Raw genomic sequence first — 24,956 nt, forward strand, 5'->3', positions numbered from 1 at the left:
AAAAGTCTCAATGTCTCTATCAGCACCTCTCAGAACTATGGGTCAAGACAGGGTTTGTGGAATATGTTACATGAATTAACATTTGGTCCTTATATTAAACCAGCTCTACAGCTTTATTGAATAAATAGTTATGATAATAAACCTGAATCAGGTTTGATGGAATCAGTCTGAGCAAAAGTGGACAGAACGTATCCTCAGATCACATAAAACAGGAGCTTTCAGGTTTTCTTATTTACAGAGGCTTTAAAGCTCAATGTCAAGCTATAGTGCTGCACGGTTTGATGAAATAGTGGGACAGCACTGTGATTTGGGATTGCATTACATTACATGGTATTATGAATCTAGTTGCTTGGTTATCAAGTAACCTGCAGAGATGAATGATCGTTTTGAAATATGTATTTCTCAATTAAAGACATGAAAATATAAAGTGAATACATTTTGAATTTTGAAAACACAAAGCTGGTTGTGTCTTTAAACTTGGAAATTCTTCTGTCTTTGCATTCTTCCAAAGTGCAAAGACAGTAGCAATATGGCGCCTCTGTAAACTTCCTCCTCACAATGCCTCCTTCCCAGTACAAATACAGTTAAACTTTTCAGGTGTTGATATGAATTGGTCGTGTTGCCACGCACAATAGCGACTTTGTGCGTGTTTAGCACAGAACTTCTTTCTGTTCAACTTCACCAAACCTGATTCTAAAATATTCACATTGACCAAACGTTATGCTTGTTTTGTCGCCACCAGTTTCGTGTCGGCTCATCTGCACCCATGTTGGTCACTCTGGGCTCAGCATAGTCATGTGACCGAACAATCGTGCTGCAGGCGCACAAACACACAAACCGTCAGAGCTGCTGATTGGCATAAACAAACAGACTCCAAACAATCAGAGGTGAGGCTGTGACAATTACTTACACATGTGCACTTTTTGTATACATCCCAAATCGCAGCCTTTTCTTTGCAGTTTTGTAATCAAACACTTGCATTAAAGGGGACATATCACGCTTTTTTCATCAATATATATTGGTCTAAGAGGTCCCCAAAACATGTCTTTAAAGTTTATGCTCAAAAAAACACTTTGAAATCAGATTTTGGCATGCCTGAAAAGTCCTCTTCTGCATTCCTCCTCAGAACACTCTGTTTTCCCTCTGACCACGCCCCCTCCGGAAGTGGATGTGCCGCGGCTCTCCAGCACGTTGATCTAATGTTTACATGTTGGCTGAAAATACACGGCTGCTCAGAGATTGCGTTACTTCAACCCTCTAAATCTGATCCAGAATCTGATCCTGACGGAGAGGCGCCTGTAGCAGGACCTTTCTGAACGATTGGTCATAGATTTAGTGTTTCTTGTTGTTTTATTTATCAGTATGTAGATGTGTGTCTTGGTACACAGCTACGAACATGTAGCTATGTGGCTATGCTAACTAGCGCTAGCACTTATCCATGATAAATAAAAATCATCCACTAGATCTTCAAATCTGCAGACGTGGGGAGTAAAACCAACCTCTGCCAGAAAGGCAGCAGGACCTTTTATGAAGGATTGGTCACAGATTTAGTGTTTCTTGTTGTTTTATTTGTCAGTATGTCGACGTGTGTCTTGGTACACAGCTACAGCTACAGCTATGAACATATAGCTATGTGGCTATGCTAATTAGCGCTAGCACTTATCCATGACAAATAAAAATCATCCACTATATCTTCAAATCTGCAGACGTGGGGAGTAAAACCGACCTTTGTGTTTATTAAGACAGCCTACAACTAGCATGCCTCCCTCCTAAGCTCCTTGTTACCACACATTTGTGCAGGTAATGAAAAACGGGGGAGGGATTCAGTATTATTTTATACAGTCTATGGGCTGAACAAGCTCCGAGCTCTGACTCCGTGACAGACCGGATATTGTTGTTACGTAACAAAAACACGGAAGTCTGAAACGGCTCGTTTCACACACATTTACAGAAAGGTGGAGAAATCAAAACAGGGGCAGAATGGATTTTTTTCATTCTCGGGGGGTTTGTAGACATGCCAGGGACACATATTTCAGGTAAAGAACCATTAAAAAGTCAATTTTGCATGATATGTCACCTTTAAGATTGCAGTTAGATTAGATGTGCAGCACTAAAGCTAACAACAAGCTAAACAAACCTATTGTGTTCACTGGCCACACAGCTAATCAAAGATTTATTAAAGCAACCTTTTTTACACATTCTTACGTTGCCGTCAATTCATTGTTAATGTGAAGTTCAAGCTGCTTTATTTTGTAAGAGGTCCACATAAATTAAATCTAACTCGCTTGTTTCAAGATGAAGAGGTTTACTAAGTGTCTTGGGATTACACTACCCTGTATGCATGGCACATTAAGACAGAAATTCAGGATCACTTTGATCACTGCGAGGTAAAATCAGTGGAAACTCAGTCTGCCAGAAATCAGCATATGTAATCATAGAGGCTCTTTGAAGTCAGATTTGGGGAAAATTGGATCGAAAATTGGTATAAGTTAAAAACTTTTTGATTAAGTATTCGGCACTCACAGCAGAATATCATATAAGTCCACATTTCTTAAACTGGTTTTGATGGGTCTTAAAAGAGAGTGATTAACCAGTAAATTATAGTAATCTATGAAGTCAGCTCTGTTGACTTTTGGAGGCCTATTTCTGAATCTCTACAAATGCATAATCATATATTAATCTTTCAAATGTTTGTTTATTCTGTCTCTACTGATCCCAGTAAAGCTGTAGCATCAGTGGAGCAGATGTCAGAGGATAACCAGAAATAAATATATAAATCAGGGTGAGTTTGTTTGTTCATTTGTTCATTCAGACACAAGGCACAGCTGTAGGAGCATAGCGGCCCAGGTGGAGCTGAAGAATACTGTTTCATTTCACCATCAGGCAGACCGAACTGTTGCTGCTCCTTCACTCTGTGCACGCAGAAGGTCACATCAATATGTATTTGGAAACAACACGATTGAATGTTGCCTTGCTCACAAACACACTAACGTTAATCAATCACATGTAACATTGGACTCGGCCTTTGATTACAAAACAAGCAGGAGTATTGCACATCCACATCCACAGCATGTGCTGTGAAATCCTAACATTTGAGGAGAATCTGATTAATTCAGAAAACACAGACAACAAAGTACTGCTTCTCTCAGCCTTGCTCTGAAACTTTAATAATGTTGCAATGAGATTAACTGTATTTATGTAAAGAAAATGCAAGAGGGGAAAATTCTGCTACCCCTTGTTTAGCCTCGTGCTTTAATATGAGGAAGTTCACCTGACAGCAGTTTCATCTTACTAACATAAAGCACAATAACAAATGTCCTCTTGGTTTTCTTGGTAGTTTTATTTAACTTGTTCTTTATCGTCCCTTGAAGTAAAATTATCAAAGAGCTCGGCAGCAATATGGACTGAGCGTAATGTCAACATCAGCAGTGAGGCTAATACACTTCCACTTTACAAGACGAGCACAAGCCATTCAGCTTGTTTGGTATTGTCATCAATTTGAATTGTAATATCTACTGGCTGAGTCTTGGAATGATTCGAATAAAAGACAACCCTGATTATAAGATGACGAACCTTATCAAGATTGAATTTTGGAAAATTCTGTCATGACAGAAAACAACGTTATCCTAGTTTATTCATTATTAAGCCATCTGTCTCAGTAATAACAACCACATGTTGCCTCTATGCTGATCTAATAGGCTCTTTTAAAGTTGTATTTTTGGGGCTTTTCGCCTTTATTGGATAGGACAGCTGAAGAGAGACAGGAGACCCGGGAAGCAGAGAGCCAGGGGAAGACATGCAGCAAATGGTCATGGCCAGGAGTCGAGGCGACTTCTGCAACGAGGACCACAGCCTCTGTACTGTATACTGATGCCCCTGATCTCAAAGGCTTTTAAGTGGATGACGGTTCTGGTGTAAGAGACTCTGGAGACCGATGTATTTACTTTTTTGTGAGCTAAATATTCTGAAATTTTACACTTCATTGTTATTTAATGAATAACTGAAATAAAAAACATTAAGACATTCATACCCTCAAAAGGTTTTTCGGTAACGTACTCAAGCACTGTCAGTCAGTCTACTAGAAGTTGCCGCTTTGAGGGCAGTGCTAAGATTATCTGTGACTGTTAGCTTTTTAAAAACAGTCTTTATGGACTCACCATCTTCAGACCTTACACTTTGTGATGGCATATTTCTTGGCTGCTCAACAGTTGTTTATTGTCTCTGCTGAATTGATAACAGTTGTCTTAAAACCGTCACTCTACCTTTGCTCTTGAATAACTTGGCTACCTTTTCGACCACTTTGTTCTGGATGATCACTATGTCTCTCCATCTTCCATCCCCCTGGCCCTTTAGTTGTGAGCGGCATCTGGCCTCAGTTGTGAGGGGTACACCCTTTCAAAAATAAGTGGTGACATCTACTTTTGTAAATAAACATTGCTATTCCAAAGCATAGACCCCGAATAGAAGCCCATCTCACTTAAGGCGGGTACACACTACAGGCTAATCGGGCTGATTTTTGTCCCAATCTCCCCCTCACGATCAAAGCCAGCAAAGGCCTGATTGTTGGATGTTTGCCGACGTCGTGTGTGATTTTCCTGTGGCGTGGGGTGTGTTAAGAGTGATTCTGTCAGGTCAGAGCCGCTCGGAAGGCGTCAGAAGGAGATATCGTAAATAACGAACATGTTTAATATTTGTGAGTAGAAATCCTGTAGTGTGTGGGATGCTCCGAGAGGAGCGGAGCACACACAGTGTGTAATGAATACAACTCGCACTGTAATGCATACAGCCCACGTTCCCGCCGTCTCCATGACTTTTTCCATAATCGTTTTTCTTTTTTGTGTGTGTTTTTGGAAAGTAAGAGGCCGAAAACGATCATCATTGCCTCTTCCTGTTGGTCAGCCATGTTTGTTTACACCGAAGTCACGTTTTACTACGCGAGATTTGGAATATTGAGTGTGAAGAGCCTGATACTCTGCTGAAGAATCAGTTAGTGTGCTCTGCAGTGCACACCACACACTGTAAGGTCAGAAGAGAGATATCTTGTGCAATCTGTCTTTTGTTATCATCAAGTGTGTGGTCTCTAAATGTGTGAAGGTTTGAAGAATCCTGTAATGTGTGCCAGCCTTTAGTTGTTCTTCATGGAAAATGTCTTATCTTTGGGTCAGTTCAGAATTTGTTTCAATTTAAGTTTTACATGAACTATGAACTAAGTGAAAAACTCTCAATATCTTGGGATGTCCTCAGGTAAACCTACACTGTATTTCATAGGATCCCTTTAAAAAAGCAGATTTACAGGCCACAGACACTGCTGATCGCTGTTCAGTGTGATTTGTATTGAGTCTAAAGCCTGGATAGTTCTTTGCTCCACACTCATCAAATTCACACCCACACTGTGGTTTCACCCCGCATTGAATCAGATTTGTAGGCGTATCTAGATTCAAATGACATCCGGTATTTATCCCCGTCCATGCTGGCAACATCCAGCCTGTTGTGCTGTGCATCAAATTCCCTCATCTCCTCCGTGTAATTATTCAGTCTCTGCGCCTGTAACACATCAGTAATGCTGTTTATGGCCCAAGGTCAGAGCAGAGGGGGCCGGGGAGCCAAGCCTGTGATGGATTAATACTTTCCAAGGCTTTGAACTCTGGAAGACAGTGACACATTTCAGTGAATCAAAAAAGGAACCCCTTTTTTAAGACTCATTTTCTCTGACACGGGTTGAAAATGTGGACTCAGTGTTTCCCTAAGAGTTTTACTGTGATCTGAACACTTAACCACCAGTAAACACAAAGTGAAATCACACAAATCTCTCTCGTTAAATAAAGTGGGTATACAAGCAAATATCCTCTTCTTATAGTTCATTTTTCCATTTGTATTAATGCAAAGAGATTTTTGTATACATTTAATTTAATACAGACTTTGTCGAACAAGGAATTCCTTTCATTAATGTTTCATTCTTGAGCTTTTTGAGGGCTAAGAGCAATTCATCTGTGAGTAATGCTGCCTTGTGATTCTTTTCATTTACAACAAATCATTCAGCCTCGTTGCATCTCAAAATCCAGATCAATTCGTTTTTGTGCTGCTCTTTACTCACAACCAAATAATCAGCCATTTCAGCTTCATGTTGCCTGAAAAGACGCTCAGAAAGCCACAAGAGATCTCTTGGCTTCCACCTTGAACTTGAAAGGAAAGTTGTTTTTGCTTTGGGCTTGTTGTTTTGCCATGGTTCAGTTGAATGCACATACAAAATGAAGGAGCTTGTTACCTCCGCCTTCAACATCTCCCTCTGTGGTTTGTACTCTTGCTATGGTTTAGATTTGTTATTTGCGGATTCAGTCTCGGGGGTTTGACCTGAGTTTGCACAGTTCAGTGCTCCTCCTGGGTTTTTGAGCTCAATGGAGGAACAATATGAACAGATTAACAGGATTTGGAGTTTCCACACAGTTTTGTGGTCATGAGCCCACTCAAAAGTGGATTTTGTAGACAGGTTAAAGGACCAGCTAGTTCTCTATCCGGCTTATTGACTCAGTGAATGGTGATCTGTGTCCAATTCTGTTTCTTCTCTAAAAGCTGTACTTCCAATTCATGTTTTGAAAAACTTCTAAAATTGAATGAATTTGATAATGAGCCACAGAGCAAACATAGGACTTCCACCCAAACACCAATTGTTTGATTCCATGTGAACAAATGGTCAATAGACTTTAGGTCAAGTTTGTAGATAATGTCTCGATGTCAGTAGAGTAAGTAATGTGCACGATATATTACAGCTTTGGTCTGTACACGAGACGACCCTGATTATAAAGCGCCCCACTTTCATGATTTTTTTTTGGGGGGGGGGGGGGTTAATTACATAGAAATCAATTTTATTTATTATTTATTAAATGTGTTTATTTATATAAAGGTCCATGCACAATATTGACCAGAAATGTTTCCATTTGCTGCATTTTACCAGAGATAGCTTAAAGCCAATTTAAAATGACCGATAATAGAAACCAGTTGAATAAAGCAAAGAATCTTATTTTCAACATATTTTGAAATCGCTGTTAAAGAATAAAATTGTGCATATAGCATCTTTTAGATTAACATGACACATTTAAAGTAAATTGAAGGTAAACATGTGCAAATGGAGCACTTGTAGTACAAGTTTTTACCATTAAATACTGGTACCACAAGTACTGTAGATAATTTGTTATTAGTCCATCTGGCTCAGTTTAAAAGCAGCCAGGTGTAGCCTCTATGGTGATCGCCAAGGCTTTCAGCTTACTGACAGCTCTGCTAATGGGTATTCATTCAGTCTGTTTCACAATATCTTACACACTCTCTGTCAGTCTCTTGGAAGCGGTCATGTTCTAGTCCACTGTAAGATTTCCTGGGACTGTTGGTATTTTAAAAACAGTCTTTTAGGGCTCATCAATTCCTGACATTACACTCTGTGACACCATATTTCTTGGCTGCTTGACAGTTGATTAATGTTGCTGCTGCATTGATGAACATTATCTTAAAATTGGCATCATAACACTGCCTCAGTTGATGAATAGCGTGGCCTACTTTGAGCCACTTTGTTCCGCCCTCCACTGATTTGAACAAACATTGGGATTCGATAGTTTGGACCTCGAATATGAGATGATCCCCCTTTTCAAATGTACTTCAAGGAAAAGAAAACCTGTCTTGTACTCAGGTCATTAAGGTATGTAATGAAGGTACATACATAAGGTAACATAACAGTTTTATGTAAATCAAATTCTTTTTAAGGTACATATTATAAATCACTGACTCATCAATGACTAATAATCCATTGGCCTGCTGGAACACAATGGTGATGGGGCGTGATGATTTAGCTCAGTTGGTAGAGCAGGTGCCCCATGTAAAAAGGACAATTCATGTCCTTCAACACTGTTTTTTCTTTGACAGATCAACTTGTAGTTGGAGAAGACTTTAAGAAACTTACCAGACTTTTTGGGGGTGTTTTTCTGAAGTTTTCTTTCCGAACAAAGTTAGAATTTAGCCGTGACATGTTTGTCTGACACCCTCCATCTCCTGGCTAAAAGCTACTCTGCCTGCATCTCATCTCCTGTCCCAGAGGCTCACAGATCCTCTTCATTCGGTATCAGTGTGTTCAGTATCATGTCATTGTCAGACAGAATTTGTCAAACTTGCTGTTAAAGACCTCCTCCTGTTCCTCCATCATTATTTTCCCTGCCTCAGCTAAAACGTCCCTCTAAGTGTCTCTGAACTGTCCTCAGTCAGGATGTACAGTGAAAGCTAATGTGATCATTATTTATTTATATCTGCAGCACACTTAATACACTTTATATTCAGGTGAGTATGCATTAAGTTAAATTAATATAATATTCCATTTTACCAAGTCTGCTCTACTAAACACCACTAATTACTACACACAGTACCTTTAAGTATCTCCAAATAAAAAATAGATTAAAAAAGTATTTTTCACATAATGTTTCCTTTAGGCTAACCACAGTGTTGGACAAACTTTATGGGCGCTATACCGGCATTCTCAATAGGCTGTACTCGTTTATAGCTATTCATTATTTTTTTCTTTGAGGGCCCTTCCTACATGAAGGCCTTGTGTACACAGTCCCCCCCTCAGTCTGTTTCCCCCGAGGTCAGGCATCAACATATGGTACTTTAATGGCAGCCAATTACAATAAGCAAAAGACACCAACACTCGCACACTCTGGCAATCCATTTTGGACCAACTGTGGGCCAGCTAATGGAGGGGAGTTAAGTCCACACACTGCAGCCAAATTGCTTTTCAACTCATATGTTTTTCACATAGTTCAGCCTTGTCAAACATCCCCACAGGAATGAACTGCACAGTGTGTGACTAATAAAAGAAATGAGGAAAATGTCAGCTTGTAAGGAGTCACTTAGTTTAGCCAACTGTTTCTTGGATTCACCGTATGGAGTGTGATTAAGAACCTAAACTGGAGAAAATATTGTGGTGCTTTTGTGGAAGTGTGTGTGTGTGTGTGTGTGTGTGTGTGTGTGTGTGTGTGTGTGCTCGATAACGACTTATTTGTAGCTCAGGGGGTAAGCAGATGAAACATTGAAGACAGCTGTTGGTGCAGTAAAAACCACATGCTGCTACACTCTTTCCAACATATTGGTCGTTAGCTCAACACCACACCAGCCATAACTTCACCAAAGTTATGTGTCATGTTACGACTTATATTAGATCTATCCCACACTGGTCATTTCAGCCGCTTAATTCTTCTTTTGACCTATGCAGCAAGTTGGCAATGAAGGAATGAGATCAGGGAAGCACTCAGGATTGGAAAAAGACCAGAAAGTAAGTGTCTTTCTATCACCTTGACAGCTGCTGACTGGCCTTCTCATCTCTGGCTCTTTTCCTCTGGAATCCCAAAAGGGAGTGAAGGGTCACAGGTGGTGATCTGCCTCAGAGCGCCTGCTTAGACTTCATTATGTAGATTTCCTCCATTTTGGGATTCTGAGTCCTCATCCTCCATATCCCTGCTGAGTCTGGAGTTGAGTGATTAAAGGTTGGCTAAGAGGAGAGATGTCAGAGAACTCGGTGTGTCGACAAGTCTTTGGAGACTCCTGTGGATCGTTTGACACCCACAGTACCCCACACACTGCAATGACTGAGGAGTAAAGAGGTTTTTCCTTAAATAGTTTTCCTTTTTGCCCAGAAACAAAAATATGTGCCCGCCAGCGCTGAATATGTGCGTCATTGCGACTGGACAAGGGAACGAGCATGCACAGAACGACCGGAATTAAAGCGGAATGAACGTGTACATTATCGAGGAATTATTCAAATCGGATTTAAAATCAGAATAAACAGCCACTAACTTCAGATTTAAGTTTAATTCGGAATGATCGTTTTCATTCGGAATTAGGTGTTTACATGGTCATTTTTAATCTTTTTAAAGAGGATTTCATTTTAATTCTGAATTAAAGAGGAATTAAAAGTCTCATGTCAACGTAGCCAATGTATATATAACTGACAGCATTGAATAACTACGGATCATATTGAGGTGTTTAAAACGTTAATCACCCTGAACATCAACACGTGGAGCAGGCTCTTAATCTCCACGGACACACAGTAATAAAAGTGAAGGCTCAGACTTCTACAAGGGAACTGAACAGAAACATATTTTAGACTCACAGTGTCCAGTTTTCTGTCTATTCGTTCTTATTGAGAAATATAAGCATGCCCTGTGGACACTGGAGCATTGACAAGAATGGGAACATGCACGCCGCAGCCGTAACGCAATACAACGCGTCCTGTGGATTTTGGGCCAGGGCTTTGCTGCTTGCTGACAAAAAGAAATAATCCTTTGGACACCACAAAAGTTGACACTGCAGTTGCAACCCAATTCAGGGTCAGCATTTTTCGTAGGGTCCAGCCTTTGTTGTTTATGTAGACCACTCAGGCTAAACTGAAATTAGATGCTCTGGTCAATGGAGGATTGCCTGTGTACAACATCAGCTGTTTCTGCAGTAACATCTTCATCAATGAGCGCTGCTTTGGTCACTTAACCTCGAAAGCTTCACTGGAACCAGCTAAGAGCTAATGTTGCATAACTTAACATGTTATTTTAAAGAAAATATGAAGTTCAAGGGCCATTTGAAAGCCCACCATCTTGTCTGAACTGGCGCGCAGTCTTGAGATATGCACCAGATATATCTGGGTAAAGTAGGACGCATTTGTGTTTGAAGGGGCCTTTGAAATGGGACAGCCTTTGACACACTGCTGTGATGTAATTGGTATTAACTGCACCCATCAAATATGCAACCCCTGAACTGGGACACAGCTTAGTAGCTGCATTTCAACCCATTCTTTAAAACGGCTGTAGAAATGTATTGCAATAGCATAATCCTTTCTCTGCTCCCCATTTCCTGTTTACCCTTGCTCACAGTTACATAAGAGCAGAAGTGCCAATAAAAAAGAGTTGATGGCTCATCTCCAAGCAAAAGCCTTGCTGTCTTTAAGAAACGATTGCAGAGCCCGAAAGCTTGAAGTCTTTTTACACAAGTATTCCAAGCATTTTCTTTTGTAGTTTTTTTTTTTGTCTTTTCACCTCTTAGATATATATTGATGAAAAAAGCGTGATATGTCACCTTTAAAGGGTTCTGCAGATTGGTGCCTTGTAATTTCCTGTCGAGATTTCCTTCAGAAACATTTCAGAATGAAATGGTAGCTGAAAGCTTTTTCTGACAGCTCTGCAATTCATAAAACCAGTGATAATAATATATAAGTCACATGAAAAATTCTTCATGTAGTCCAATGCACAATGAACATATGAATATGTAATGAGTTTTACAAGAGAATAGGTTTTATGCTTTTACACAATAAGGACCGAGCAGGATTGTATTGTACTGTAATTATATGGTTCCCTTTATTCTGAGTGTGACGGCAGGAAGGAGTTGGAGGGAGTGTGAATTGCAAAGGCCTGTGTTTTTTTTATTTAAATTTTTCAGGGTATTGAAAAGCCTCTATAGTAACTCTTACAGAACTTACAATATGAATTGTGCTCTGGTATGATATTAAATTTCTGCACAGACAACCACATCTTTGCTTTGTGTCGGAAAGGAGTGGGTGTTAGAGAGAGAAATGGGATACAAAGAGACAAATAAGGGCACAGGGGAATTAAAGATGTCTGGGGATGAGACATGGATTTTTCAACATTAACATTGTGACACAATTGGCTTTTATGCATGAACCCCACAATTTTGTCCTTAGGTGCTTTGTGTGCGATTTAAGAGAACTCTTCCCACCCATAATTTTTGAATCTAGACTTTTACCTTTTTTTTCTGTGAAGGTGAGAAAGTTGGTCAAGCAACTATTTCTCTTTTCTGTATTACAAACAGTTAGGATGCTGTTTCAAATGTCCATAAAAACAGAATTTGATGGTTTGCAAGTAATTTAGACCCCATATATTTAATTGAAAATAGTGTAAATACAGTTATTAAATGTAGGTACTGAGAAATTGTATCGCTTTAATATTTGGGAACTGAAAGGAGTCAGCGTTTTGAATGTGAAATGTCCTATTCTTACCTGATAAAGGATTTCAGCTGCTCAAAAGTTCTCAGTTTCATGATTGGCTAAATCTTTTCAATGGCTGACAAGCAGGTCTGTAGGCAGGCAGGCCAGTTTAGCACCCAGACTCTTCTGCTGCAGAGCCATGCTGTTGTAATACATGCAAAATGGGGTTTGGCAATGGCTCGCAGAAACATGAAAGGTCCTGCTTGAAAGGGCATTGTCTGGATGGCAGCACATGTTGCTCCAAAACCTAATGGAGCCTTCCCAGATGTGTCAGCTACCCACACCTTGGACACTTAAGCATCCTCAGACATTAATGGATTCTGGGTTTTGAACTGTGTGCTCAGAACAAGCCAGGTTGTCAATCTTCTCTTCAGAGCAGGACACAGCATCTATGATTTCCCCAAAAGGTTGCTGGCGTTTTTTGATCATGTGTATACATGGTTTCCTCTTTGCATGGCACAGTTTTGACCTGTATTTGTGGATGCAGCCAGAAACTGTGTTCATAGGTAGGGGTTTCCGGGTATGATTTTAAGGCCATGCAGTGATTTCCACTTTAGAATCATGTCTGTTTTTTAATGCCTTGCCACCTGGGGGACAATTGATTGAAGCCACCCATCCATCCTTTTGACAGAGATTTCTCCAGATTCTCTGAATGCTGTCTCTCACACAGTGATGAACCGGTTTTTCATCTTCACTTCTAAGTCTCAGCCTATCTTGAATGCCATTTTGATACCCATTCATGTCACTAACTTATTGCAAGCTAACCTAACAAGTTGTGAGATGGTTATACGGTTTTTATTTTCTTTAGCATTACTCAACCTTTTCACTGTTTTTTTGTCCCTGTCCCGTTGAATTGATGCCACTTGGAAGGTAAACATCGGCTACTGACATCACTTCATAGTATATTATTTGCAAACAGACGACTTTTGGTAATAGTGCCAATATTGGACAATACCTTTGTTACACAGATACATCGATGTATCCCTGAAAACTGTGAATGCTCTCAGGATAGTATTGTAGAATTAAATCAATAAAATACACCCTCTTCCCTCAGGCCTCCTGACACATCCGTCCATCAAAGCAAACCAAAAGCTTTGACCCGTCCGACGATCCTGTTAGCAGTCCACAGAGCCCATCTGGTATCATTTCTTACAACAAAGCTGGTCGAAATCACCTACAGTTGTGCTAAGCTGCAGTACCGGAGGGACCATGTGTCATATTCATAACATCTTTTTCAGCTGGCTGTCTTTAGAGAAGAGGGAGCAAAAGAGACGGAAACACTGGTGGAATATCTTTGTAACAGCTATATTATCTGTCCCCATTTAGACATTAATATCATCCGCACTCCAATGTTAGATTAATTGGCTTTCTTTATAATAACATGAATTAAATGTGGTGTTAACTGATGGGGAGACTTGCATACTTAGAAATAATGTCATGCTATCTTCATCAAAGGGAAATAAGCAATGTTTACTATTGACAAGAACTGCAGTTCCTCAAGGTCCAGTTGAGGCTGTCTCCAAAAATGAGTTCTTATTTGTTCCATTTTAGAGCGCCTAACCTAGAAAAGGAATGGATTAACTTTAAAACTTGTAATATACTGTTGTTTTGTGTTGCTACCTTTCCTGTTGATTGCATTGGTCCGGGGGCTGATTTGTATACTCCTTCTTGCCTCAGCAGTTAACTTAGCTATGTATGTCACTAGGACACCTAGTGCTGAATATTGAAAAGTTCTCAAAACTCCGGGTCATGGAGCAGGTTCTTATGGAGGTCAAGAGGATAAGAAAAGGGAGGAGGGTTCTGCTTGTGTTCCTAAAGGACACAAGGCCATCAGTCAGAATTCAATCTGGGGTACTTGACATGATGTTACACACTCATGTACAGTAGGTGGCGGTATGCACTTCAAAGATGTTTGCAACCCAGCAATAAACCAAGAAGAAGAAGAAAAATTGGAAGGAGATCCTCATGGACACCGCAGTGGAGAGCTACAAAGTTATCTATCCTATCTGTTGTCCTTGATTTGTCACAATCTGTGAGCCTCAGTTAGATAGTTCTGTGTGATCCATGTCGATAATTTTACAGACATCTTCATGTTTTAATGTTTCACTTCACACATGGTAATCGGTGGGAAGGCACATGTTGATGTTGACCCAGACAAGGCTAGCTGCATGTCACCTTTTGATCGTTAAATTTGTTCTTTGCTACACAAACTGTCTAATTAAAATGTTGTATAACATGAAAAGGTCAGCCAGTGTGCATTTCTGTAAATGTGAAGATAATTTCTTTTTACATCTTTGTTTATTTATTTGTTTACAGTTTCATAAATACTGTGTAGCTTCCACTGATATTCTTGGCTTTTGTATCAGGGGGGTTTACTGGAATGCTTCAGCTTCCATAGCAGCTATTTTTTGTAGTTTTAGTTCCTCCTAACTCCTCATCATGGGAACAACTGCTTCAATTTAGGATCCTGTTAATGCCACTGACAGTACTGTTACCCCTACATACAACATAACTGGGGTTCACATTAGTGTTAATAGATTCTAAACCCAGCACAGACCAGGAACAGCCTTTGGCATAAGATCTACTCTCTGTTAATAAAGATATTGAGGACGATTTAAAACAGTGGTTATTAAACTTGCACTGCGTTTTCTTTCGGTGGATCATTGAATATCAACTATGGAAATATTCTGCTTACACTTCAGCTCAAAATGAGACCATTCTGGTTGGACTGTAATGATTTTATCGTGAGGTATAAAAATGTAAAATACATTCACATTGGAAACAAAGCCTGCCCTGCATTCTCCGATCCCCATCCACAAGCCCCACTCGTTATCTGATCTGAACTTGGTGCACTCTTTAGCTGGGACTACAACATAAATAGGACAGCCAGTAACATATCATCAAAACAAAAACATCCGGGATCTTCAGATTCTGTAGAGGTTATTTAATTTTGTTCAAAATGGGGAGTAGCTACAGCGTTTGTAAAACTGTAAAGAACAAAAACAGAGTTTCACAGTTCAGGGACAAATAAAAAGCCCTCCTTGTACCATCTTCTCTGTGCTTGACCCGCCATGACAAGGGTCAATGGAAAAGATTGTTTTGTGCTTCAGAGAGGGGAAAATAAAAACAGAGTGTTAGCAGTGTGGAGTACAGGGTTGAGTCCCTACAGAGTGGTTTGAGTGGATGGCCAGAGGTTAGAGCTAGGTCTCAAGATGAAATTGAGACTTGAAGAGAAACCTGTGAGAGTTTAGAGGTTTGGTGAGTAAAAAAAAAAAAGACTGATCTGAAACCTTGATGTGAGGGGTAGTGATGTGCAAAAGTGCAGGACCTTGATGTGGGAGTTTCAGCTGGGATGGAGAATTGATGCTGGATTCAGGCCAGGAGCTGCAGAGACCGAGTGCTGTGGAAGAGAACTTGAAATGAGCTGTCAGGACTGTCAGGGTGCCTCCAAGTTCCAACAGTAACTTCTTTTGTCTGATCCTCAGCTCTCTACTAATAAAGTAAAACAATGCTCATTCCAGGTTCAGTGTTTGAGACTTACTTCTCACCATTTGGAACTCACTGACACATATTCTGAACAGTCCCTCTTTGTGGTTAAGTTGTACAGAGAAGCTGTGTTGAGAGTTTGGGGGTGAAGAAAAGGTTGTCGAGTATTATCTATAAAAATAGTGCAAGACGAGCGCAGTGGAAGTATCAAAAGGTCTTATTTTTGAATATTTGTGTCAGAGATTGTCAGAATAACCCAGTAAAAGTAGTGAGAGATCTGAACTAATATTATCTGAACCTGGTTCCAGGTGCTGAATTCTCTCTAGGTTTGTCACTACAAGGAAACTCTTTTACATTGTCCCAGTATTTTGATGTGAAATCTCATATTACAGCTGCTTTCAGAAATTTCTTTATAGGACTGTTTTTTGACAAGTCCGACTTGTGTCTGATGGAACAGACACACCTGTACTTCAGATGTAAAGGGAAGAGAGAGGTGGTTTTCAGTGAAGGCAGTCAGTCTGTATAGATTTATGATTTGTTGGAAATATATATATGTATATATAGCTAACCTGTTTCCGCAAGAGAATTCCAACTCGTGTCTTTGGTTTTGATCTGCTGTACACCAGAAGTTCATGTAGAACTGTGTATCGGTATATGTACCTCATGCTACAGCAACTTCCTGACAGACACCGGCATACTGACAGATTTAACTACACGCTCCTGCTGTACAGTTCAGTTTGAGACTAAAAATGTTTTCAGAGTTGTTTAATAGGGAATAAATGTGCATGCAGCTTTTAAGCCTACATTAACACAAACCAATTATATGAACATCCTCTTCACCTTTTATTCACCTTCAGAGGGGAAAGCTGCTGTTTCTGTTTATGAACACAGACCAAAAAAGGTAAAGGTATTTCAACTATAAACAGAGCTGAAAACAATAAGGTATAACTTATAACAATTGTAAACCATCCCATTGGGCACTAACCCGGATTTTAACATTGAAATTTGATTGAAATCAGGTCCGGTTATCTCAGACCTGATTTCAGGTATTTAACTTGCATAAAATGAGCTACAACAACAATGCAGGGCTTGAAATTGCAACCATTTTGGTCGCATATGCACCCAAAATATAATCTGTGCAACCTCAAAATATATTTGAGAGCATTTGTGTGAGTGCAAATAATTGTTGTAGTGCAACCCTGAAATCAGAATCAGAATCAGAAATGTATTTATTTATCCGGGGGGGGGGGATTCAATAAATGTTGTTGATTAATACAGCGATCCGTGGTTGATAAGTAATGGCCACTGAGAGGCACAATGTTATGTAAGGCAAAAAAGATGTGTGCCTCTTAGCAGGCATTACTAATCAACCACTATCTTATTCAAGCTATTATAACAATGCACATAACCAATCAAACATCAGCTTGACATTCTTGACTTTTGATGCCGATTTTAGATTGGTAAATAATATTAGCTTTTAATCATTCCCTTTCTCTGCACTTCATTGACAGAGAAAAACTAGCACGAAATCAGAAGAGCTGAAGAGGCTGCCTAACATCATCGAAAATTTAACTCCTGTGGTTCGTTATGGCGATGGTGGTGTGGTGAAAGTGGGTGCACAGTTTTCAGAGAGTGGCCGAAAGACTTCCAAATGTCTCTGCTGTGAAAATGGCTCAATGCACGGTGTTCACTGTGAGACAAAGGTTGCAGGTAACACTGCGTTCAGCATGGCATCCACACATTTTAAGCCTGAGAGCTTGACCAAACATGGAGAGAGTGCCAAACACGAGAAATGCCAGGACAAGTGTGAGGCGAAAAAAAAGGATTCAGGATCAGGTTTAATTGTTAGAGCTTAGAGCTATGCGTGAAGGTGCGGCTGGCTGTTTCGCTCAAACTGAAGAATATTTGCTGCATATTTTTCAGACATGAGGGCACCAGGGGGAAACTGCCCCCCTTGCCCCTCCTCTCAGGGCACCACTGGTTGCTGCTATGTCCAAAATTGGATAAAGGATTAGATTACCTTTGTTCAGAAATGAAACACTTTCAACTTTGGTAAACATTAACCGTAGCAGGTTGCTGCACTTCTGGAAACACAGACATGTTCCCGGAGTTCTTCCTCTGCATTAGCAGAATAAAGTGTAACATCGGAAATCCATGGGGCACAGCGCAACACACGGCAGGCGTCTGACTGGGTTGTCAAGAAACAGGAGGATATGACTTCAACCTGTGAATTACTCAAAAAGAGCCTGATAAAAATACAAAAGCCAGTCAGAGTAGATTTATTACAGATGCTGCTGTCATACACTGAGTCACATGGTGCAATGAAATACCTGGAGAGGTTACAAACTAGTGATTGTGATTGATTGAAAACATGCTAACAAGAAACAGGCATGTAAGCAGAAAGGCCAAAGCACACACGAGTCATACAGTCATATACACACACAAATGTGTTCTCTAAAGATATACAGCCCTGTCATTGGTTTTGATACGGCTGTGCCTGCAAGAATAATGACTAGGCTAAGACAGTTTTCCTGGAATCCATAGTTATCTATACACCCAGCTCATCTCCTCGGCTTGGTACACAGTTCATCCGTCTTCTATGCTGGAAGATTTCAGCAGGATTTCCTCTGCAGAGTGTAATAATGTCTACAGTGAGAGAAGAGACACATTGGCTCTTCTGCTTGTAGGGGGGCTGTAGGTGAACTGAAAAATAAAATTCAGAAAGTTTCAGAGGCAGCCTGATGAGCCAGAGCAGACCTTACATTACATTTAGAAACCACTGAAACAGGTTTCTGTGATTGGAATATTCAGGCAGAGTATCCACTCTGGGATAAGAGGGCTCTAATCATTCTGACTGATTTATCTGTCCATGTAACATATTTTCACAGAACCTGCATAACTCAACAGATTCAAAATTATGGATTTCAAAACAGGCCTCTTGAAAACCAATTCTACTCTGATGTGGATAAAAAAAGGAGAGACTTGATCTCACAGGGATGTCAAGATGATTAAACCAAACATTAAATTCCTGCACAACTCAGCTGGTTAAGTTCTCATTCATTACATTATTCCTGAAACATTTGATGCACCAGAAAAGTGATGAAGTCGAATCACCAGACCTTGAGTCCAGGTCAGGTTTGAACTCTTCAGTTTTCAAGTTGAGTCCAAGACACCAAAGCAGAGTCTTTGTATAACTGTGTAGAAAACACATTTCATTCATGAACATTAGATTCAACTGATCCTGTCGGCATGTGTGGAGATGTAAACAATCAATGAGGTACAGCTCTGTGTCTCGTGTAAATACACGCCACACCTCTCTTAATGGGGAGACACACTCCTTGGTTCTGCTGTGGTTGAATCACTGTGGGTGTCTTATACACTAAAAATTATCCACCTGCTATTAAAAAGAATTTGGGACCCATTGGTTGAGTCGCTTTCTGGCTGATGTTACTAGCTAACAGCTAGCTTAAAGTTTCGTAATCATCAGTCAAATTAACTTCTGTATCTCATTTACTTTTCTGGGTTAATCCTGTCAAAGTTTGAGCTTGTCCCCGTCTTCCGCTCGATGGTTCTTTCACATATCACACATTGCACTGCTTCTGCTCTTGCTCGCATTTACTGAGAAATCTTTGAAAGCAAAACCAATGATTCGTGGCCCCTCTTTCCTCATCCTCGTGGGAACTGTCGTTGAACAAGACGGCACGGAGACACGAACACAGGTGAACATGAGCTCAGACTGAAATAATTATTAGGGTCAAATGTTAAAAACATAACTAGCAAAAACAATAAAACCGTCTTCATGAATAAATAAGTCCAGTCCACCTTCTCCACTTCTCAAGTCCAGATGCAGCTAATGCTCAAGTCCGTGTCCAAGTCTGAGTCATCCATGCTCGAGTCCAAATTGGAACCCAAGTCCTGAAAATCAGGACTGAAGTCCTACAACACTGCACCATACAACTGAAGCTCATAGTTTGTTTACTTAAATCCACTGAGATATTTAATATATTATCCCGAGACTGATAACAACATGACTGGATCCTTCCCAAAAATAAGCATTTCATTTGGACCGACGCAATGCTGGACCAACTCACCAGGAAACAAAAAACAAGTGAAACTACCTCCACTGTGCCAAGAAAGACAACTATGAGCAGACACAGTTTGTTGTATGTACGATGAGCTCACGTTCTCAAAATATGTTATTCTCAAAGGACAAGAAAAGAGAGGAATATTTAAAATGTGATCAATCGAGCATCTGCCCATCAAAATATTTCAGCCTTTTTTATTTTACTGTAACCACTAAATTTTACAACAATATTTTAAACTGTTCCTACAGCTACTGTGGATTAATTACTTAGGAATATTCTTGTATTACAATGTATCAAATGTGCTTCCCAGATGATTTGCAACACATCAATCAATTAATCTTTATTTGTATAGCGCCAAATCACAACAAACGTTATCTCAAGACGCTTTTACAAACATAGGAGGTCTAGACGACTCTATGTCAAATTATGAACAGAGACCCAACACCAAGACAGGATAAGACTCAGTCTGACCCCACCTTAATCCATCATGAGCATTGCACACCGCAGTATTTAGCTAGTTACAGTGGCGAGGAAAAACTTCCTTTTAACAGGCAGAAACCTCAGGCAGAACCAGACTCATGTTAGACAGCCATCACACCTCGACCGGGTTGGGTCTTGAAAGAGGGATAGAGGGGAGTAAGAGAGAGATGTGATAGTGATGAGACGAGTAGTAGAAGCTGTTGCCGCTGGAGCCAGCACGTCCGTACCAGCTGGAGTCCAGAATGTCCGCAGCAGGAGGATGCCTACGGCAGCTCAGAGGAACCTACGAGACAAGGTAGCTCAGGGACTCCAGGGACTCCAGAAAGGTCTCTGGTTAGTCACTTTCAATGGAACAGGCAGAGTTAAAGTAAGTGATGGGGGGTTGGGGGGAAGTTAGGATCCCAGTGTGTTCCAAGCCTGATCCAGCTCTAACTATAAGCTTTATCAAAAAGGAAAGTTTTAAGCCTACTCTTAAAAGTAGAGAGAGTGTCTGCCTCCGGGACCCTGGCTGGTAGATGATTCCAAAGGAGAGGGGCCTGATCAAATTAATAATAAAAACAAAATATTTTATTGTCAAATCAGCCACAGTAAGTGACAAAATCTTGCAAAAAAAAAAAATAGAGCTTAAGACATTGTTTACCAATAAGAAGAGTGAGAAATAGTTGGTCGAATCAACAAGTACATGCTTGGGGGAACATCAGCAATCACAGCAGCCAATCACAGTCTGGAGTGACCCTGCAGGAAGCCAGTCATGCAGCCGACTGTAACTCAAGAGGAATAGAAAACTATCAGAGCTACTTTCAAACCAAATGAGCAGACAGTTTTCTCAATCCTTTATCTGTCGGGAATAAAACCAACAAACAACTACAATAGATGTTCTTCAGGAGCAAATAGTGCTATTGATTCATGTCTTTTGTACACACAAATAAAATCACTGTCTCTCGTAAGGTGTAATTATAAAAATAATCGTATCATAGAGTTTATTCTTTTACATACTGAGATTATAACATCTACTTTGATTTAGACATTTTAGGCCCAGTGTATTTCTGCAGTGCAATATATATCCAAAAGCCATTTTGACAGGATTTATACACGAGCAAGCAGAGCCACAGATGAACTAAGAGAAAATAAAGCTGGCAGAGCAGCTTTAGGGCATGTAGCCCACAGTAGAGACTTGGTTCTGAGGAGGTTCCTTCCTCAGTGGTTGCTTTAATGACAGCAAGAAACTCAATCTGGGGCAGGAAATAAAACACAGGGATGGGCCTCAGCAGGAATCTGCCACTGAATCCAGCAGCTGTACTCCCTGTTGAGATATAACTCAGCTCCTCTGTTGAGAAATGTGGAGTCCACAGGTGAAACAAGATCAAAACAATGTTCCTGGTGTGCAGCAAACCTCTGTATTCCTGTGTGCTTTCATTGAAATTCTGTTGCAATGGGGAAAAAATACAGAATTTACAAAAAGTATAAACCAGGATTTTTATCGGTGTCATTGTTGATAAAGAAAAAGAGTTTAGGAGCATGAAAAAAAAGGTTTTGAGTATTTTATAGGCTGACTAAGAGAAAGGAGACAGCTGTGTGGGGGAAGAAGAGACAATGACAATTAAACCAAGTTCATTTAGAAGAGCAAAGGAGAAACATAGACTGAGAGAAAATGGAGAATATATATAAGAAAAGATTATTTGTTAAAAAAATCCCCCAAATCACCAACTTTGCTCCATCAACTGAAGCCTTTGTTACAGTTTAAAGACCTCCTAGAGTCTGGGATTATGCCTCTCCAAGAAGTATATCCAGCTGATGACCTAACAATGTATCTTCAGCTTCAAATTGAAGTTGTTTATCAGTGCTATTCATGTGAATTTTGTAAGAACGCCTCACGGAAATATCTTCTAGCATCCTTTTAAATTTAACAACCAATTGATACAATTTGGTAAAATTAAGTGTGATCTCTCAATAAAGCCTTTTTGATCATAGGTCAAACATTTTACACTCATTTTTAAAATAACATCGAATAAATTATTTCAACTTTCAATGGATGACATTAGAAAAAATTGATTCTTGGCTTTTATGCTGTTTTATTTAGAGTGAAACTGTGGGGAGAGAGAGAGGGGGACAGACATACAGTAAAGGGCCACAGGCCGCCCGCCCGAGAAAGCCGGTGTCCCAAATGACTTACATTTTAAAAAGCAAAAGGTTAACATCAGGGGGAAGTTGTTCTACCCTGAAAAATGGATGAATGAAGTAGACACAGCTCTGTGAACTCTTTAGAAAAGACTCCATGCAAAGCTGTATGAGGAGGAGTCACTCACTTCATCCCACACGTTGTGTTATGTGAAATGTGTTTGTTAGCTGAAATTAGGATCCACTTAAGTTGATTAATATACAAAGGTCTTTTAATGTTTTATTAATGAAGAATTTGTCTCCTTAATTTTGTTTTCTTTGATTTCTAATCCTTGTTCACTTCAAGGTGTTCTCCAAGGATGGTGCTCTTGTGAACATGCTGGGGGTGGATGCAATGTTTGTTTGTTTGTTGTTTTTGTCTTTACAACCAGCTGTGGAAAATGTATTGAAGCTTGAAGACTATGTTGCGAATTTATCGTTGATCTAAAGCCTGAATGAAATGATTGATGTGATTGATACTCTAAATAACTTCAGTAATCTGTTGAACTTTACACCTGCTATTAGCAATGTTGTTGGACCAGGAAGCATGTGAAGGTACTGTTTGATCCATCTGGCTTCTTAGAATGGTGTTTGGTGGGGTTAGAAGGTGTCTGGACATTGTGAACTTAACCAGGAAAGAGTTACACTAAGGGAAGGACTTGGACAATGGCGTCTGGATTTTAGAGCAGGATAAAGTTTGAGATGGGATCACTTTGGGTGAACAATCTAAATAAATTGCCTTTTTGAACAAAATGAATCCATTAGGTGGTTGTAATGCAACTAATAAGGATGACAGCTGCCATAATACCCCACAGAAGAATGAAAAAGAAGAAGAACATGTGGCCCAAGCCGGCTGGAGATTTCATGTAAGTTAGCTTTGTATTGCATTGATGAGATTTTTAGGCTGTATGTAAAATTGTATTGGAATAGCTCTGAACCAAGAACCTGGACTGTTTAAGTTCCCCAACCTTACAGGACCTTGTGTTTAAATCCAGAGCAGCAGGATTTAAAAGCTGTACACTTACAAAAAGAGTCATACCAAATTCTGGCATAAACAAGGCTAACTGGCTCACTAGGTGACTCCTTGAAGAGCTGGGTGTCAATTAGATTGTCAACTCTTGGCAAGAGGCCTCTGACACAGCAGGTGGTCTCGAGTTTTCTGGACAAGTTCTGTCCCCGAGGAAGGCTTTTTGAACAGGTGGTTGCCTGGGTGTAAAAGGTTGGTGACAATCCCTGTTGCCATGTCCTTTTTTCTGCTCATCAGTGACCGTCTGCTGACAGCTTCTGACCCACTCAGCCACGCAGTCGTCCCTGTGCAGCTCGATGCCGGGGCCAGAGGTGGCCTGCTGATTGATAGGTCTGGAGGGCATCTGAGCGCTTCAACTAATTATGATTAATGCCTCAGTGTCTGCTGGATCACAAACTGCAGATGCGTGAAATTAACTTTAATTACTCAGTTTGTACAGTTCAGTTGTTTTTGTTTGGTTTTGCTCCAATAGAACAGAGCCTGAGCTTCTGTGTGAAGGAGCTGAGTACGTCAACCGTCTCAAACTGGCTCAGGGTGTGCATTTAGATGTGCTATATGTAAATGATGCATGGATTTGGGGTTCATTGAAACCACGCATATTTTCAATATATATGGGGAAATTTTTAATTCACTTCAGAGCCCCGTTAATTCACTGTCACTTTGACTTCTCACCTTTTCATGCAGATTCATACATGTCCATAGCATCAGTAAAATACTTCTCACAATCTTCTCCTGAAGAGGAAGTTTCTCTGAGCTCAAGCTGTGTGCACTCACACCTTGAGCACCTACTAAATACCATAATTAGTGAGGAAGCAAATTGAGGTCTAATATGCAACTCCTTTGAATTCCAGCTCACTCAAAAAAACACTGAGCATAAACTATTTCAAGAACCTAAGAGGCATCTTGAAAATGTATATTCAGTTATGTATGAAAAGATTTTGATTTTTTTTTAATGAAAAGTTAAGTTGTAACAGAAAAGCAAACATTTTCCAAGCTACATACTGCATATATAAGTCTTACATTGTGTGTCTAGAGGATCTCGAAAGCTGCAATAGCTAGAGTGAGGTCACAGAGATGTAGTCCCTCTTATCACTTATTATCCAAGGATCACTTATGATCCACTGTAAGTGTTTTGCAGTGTTTCTAACTGCAGAGATTCTGCTCTCTGCATGATTTGTTCAGTTTTTATGCCATATTGCTCAACTCAGGATAAGTCTGGGCATCAGCTTTTAGACTTTCTGATAGCAGTGTGTAGTCCTCGGCCACCAAAGCTACTTACTGTTTTATGAAGATGAAAGATGCATCTCTTCTCTTCTTGTTGAATGAAAGTGAAGCAAAAATAACACCTTGCGGGAACAGCTTGTGAGTCTGCTGCTCCACTGGATTGGCTGATTGAGCAATATTGACAGGCTGTCCCTACCGCCACATTTAACTTACTGATAAAACAGTAAACAACCCTCCGGTTGGAACTGTGTAATGTGCGCTTCATGGGAGAAGCGTGTTGGCTACATGACAGCTCATGGCATTCACACAAGCTGTGTGTTGGTGCTGCTGTCAGCTTAATCAGTCCTGCAACTTTTACCCAAAAGAAGGCCATAAACTAATTATTGTTAAAAAGTCTTAGCTTCATAAAAGTAATCAGCATCAATCATTTACAGGAAAGGGTGAAGAGGTGTTTGATCTCCTGTAAATT

This window comes from Notolabrus celidotus, chromosome 2 (assembly GCF_009762535.1).
Source record: "Notolabrus celidotus isolate fNotCel1 chromosome 2, fNotCel1.pri, whole genome shotgun sequence".
Classification (NCBI taxonomy): Eukaryota; Metazoa; Chordata; class Actinopteri; order Labriformes; family Labridae; genus Notolabrus; species Notolabrus celidotus.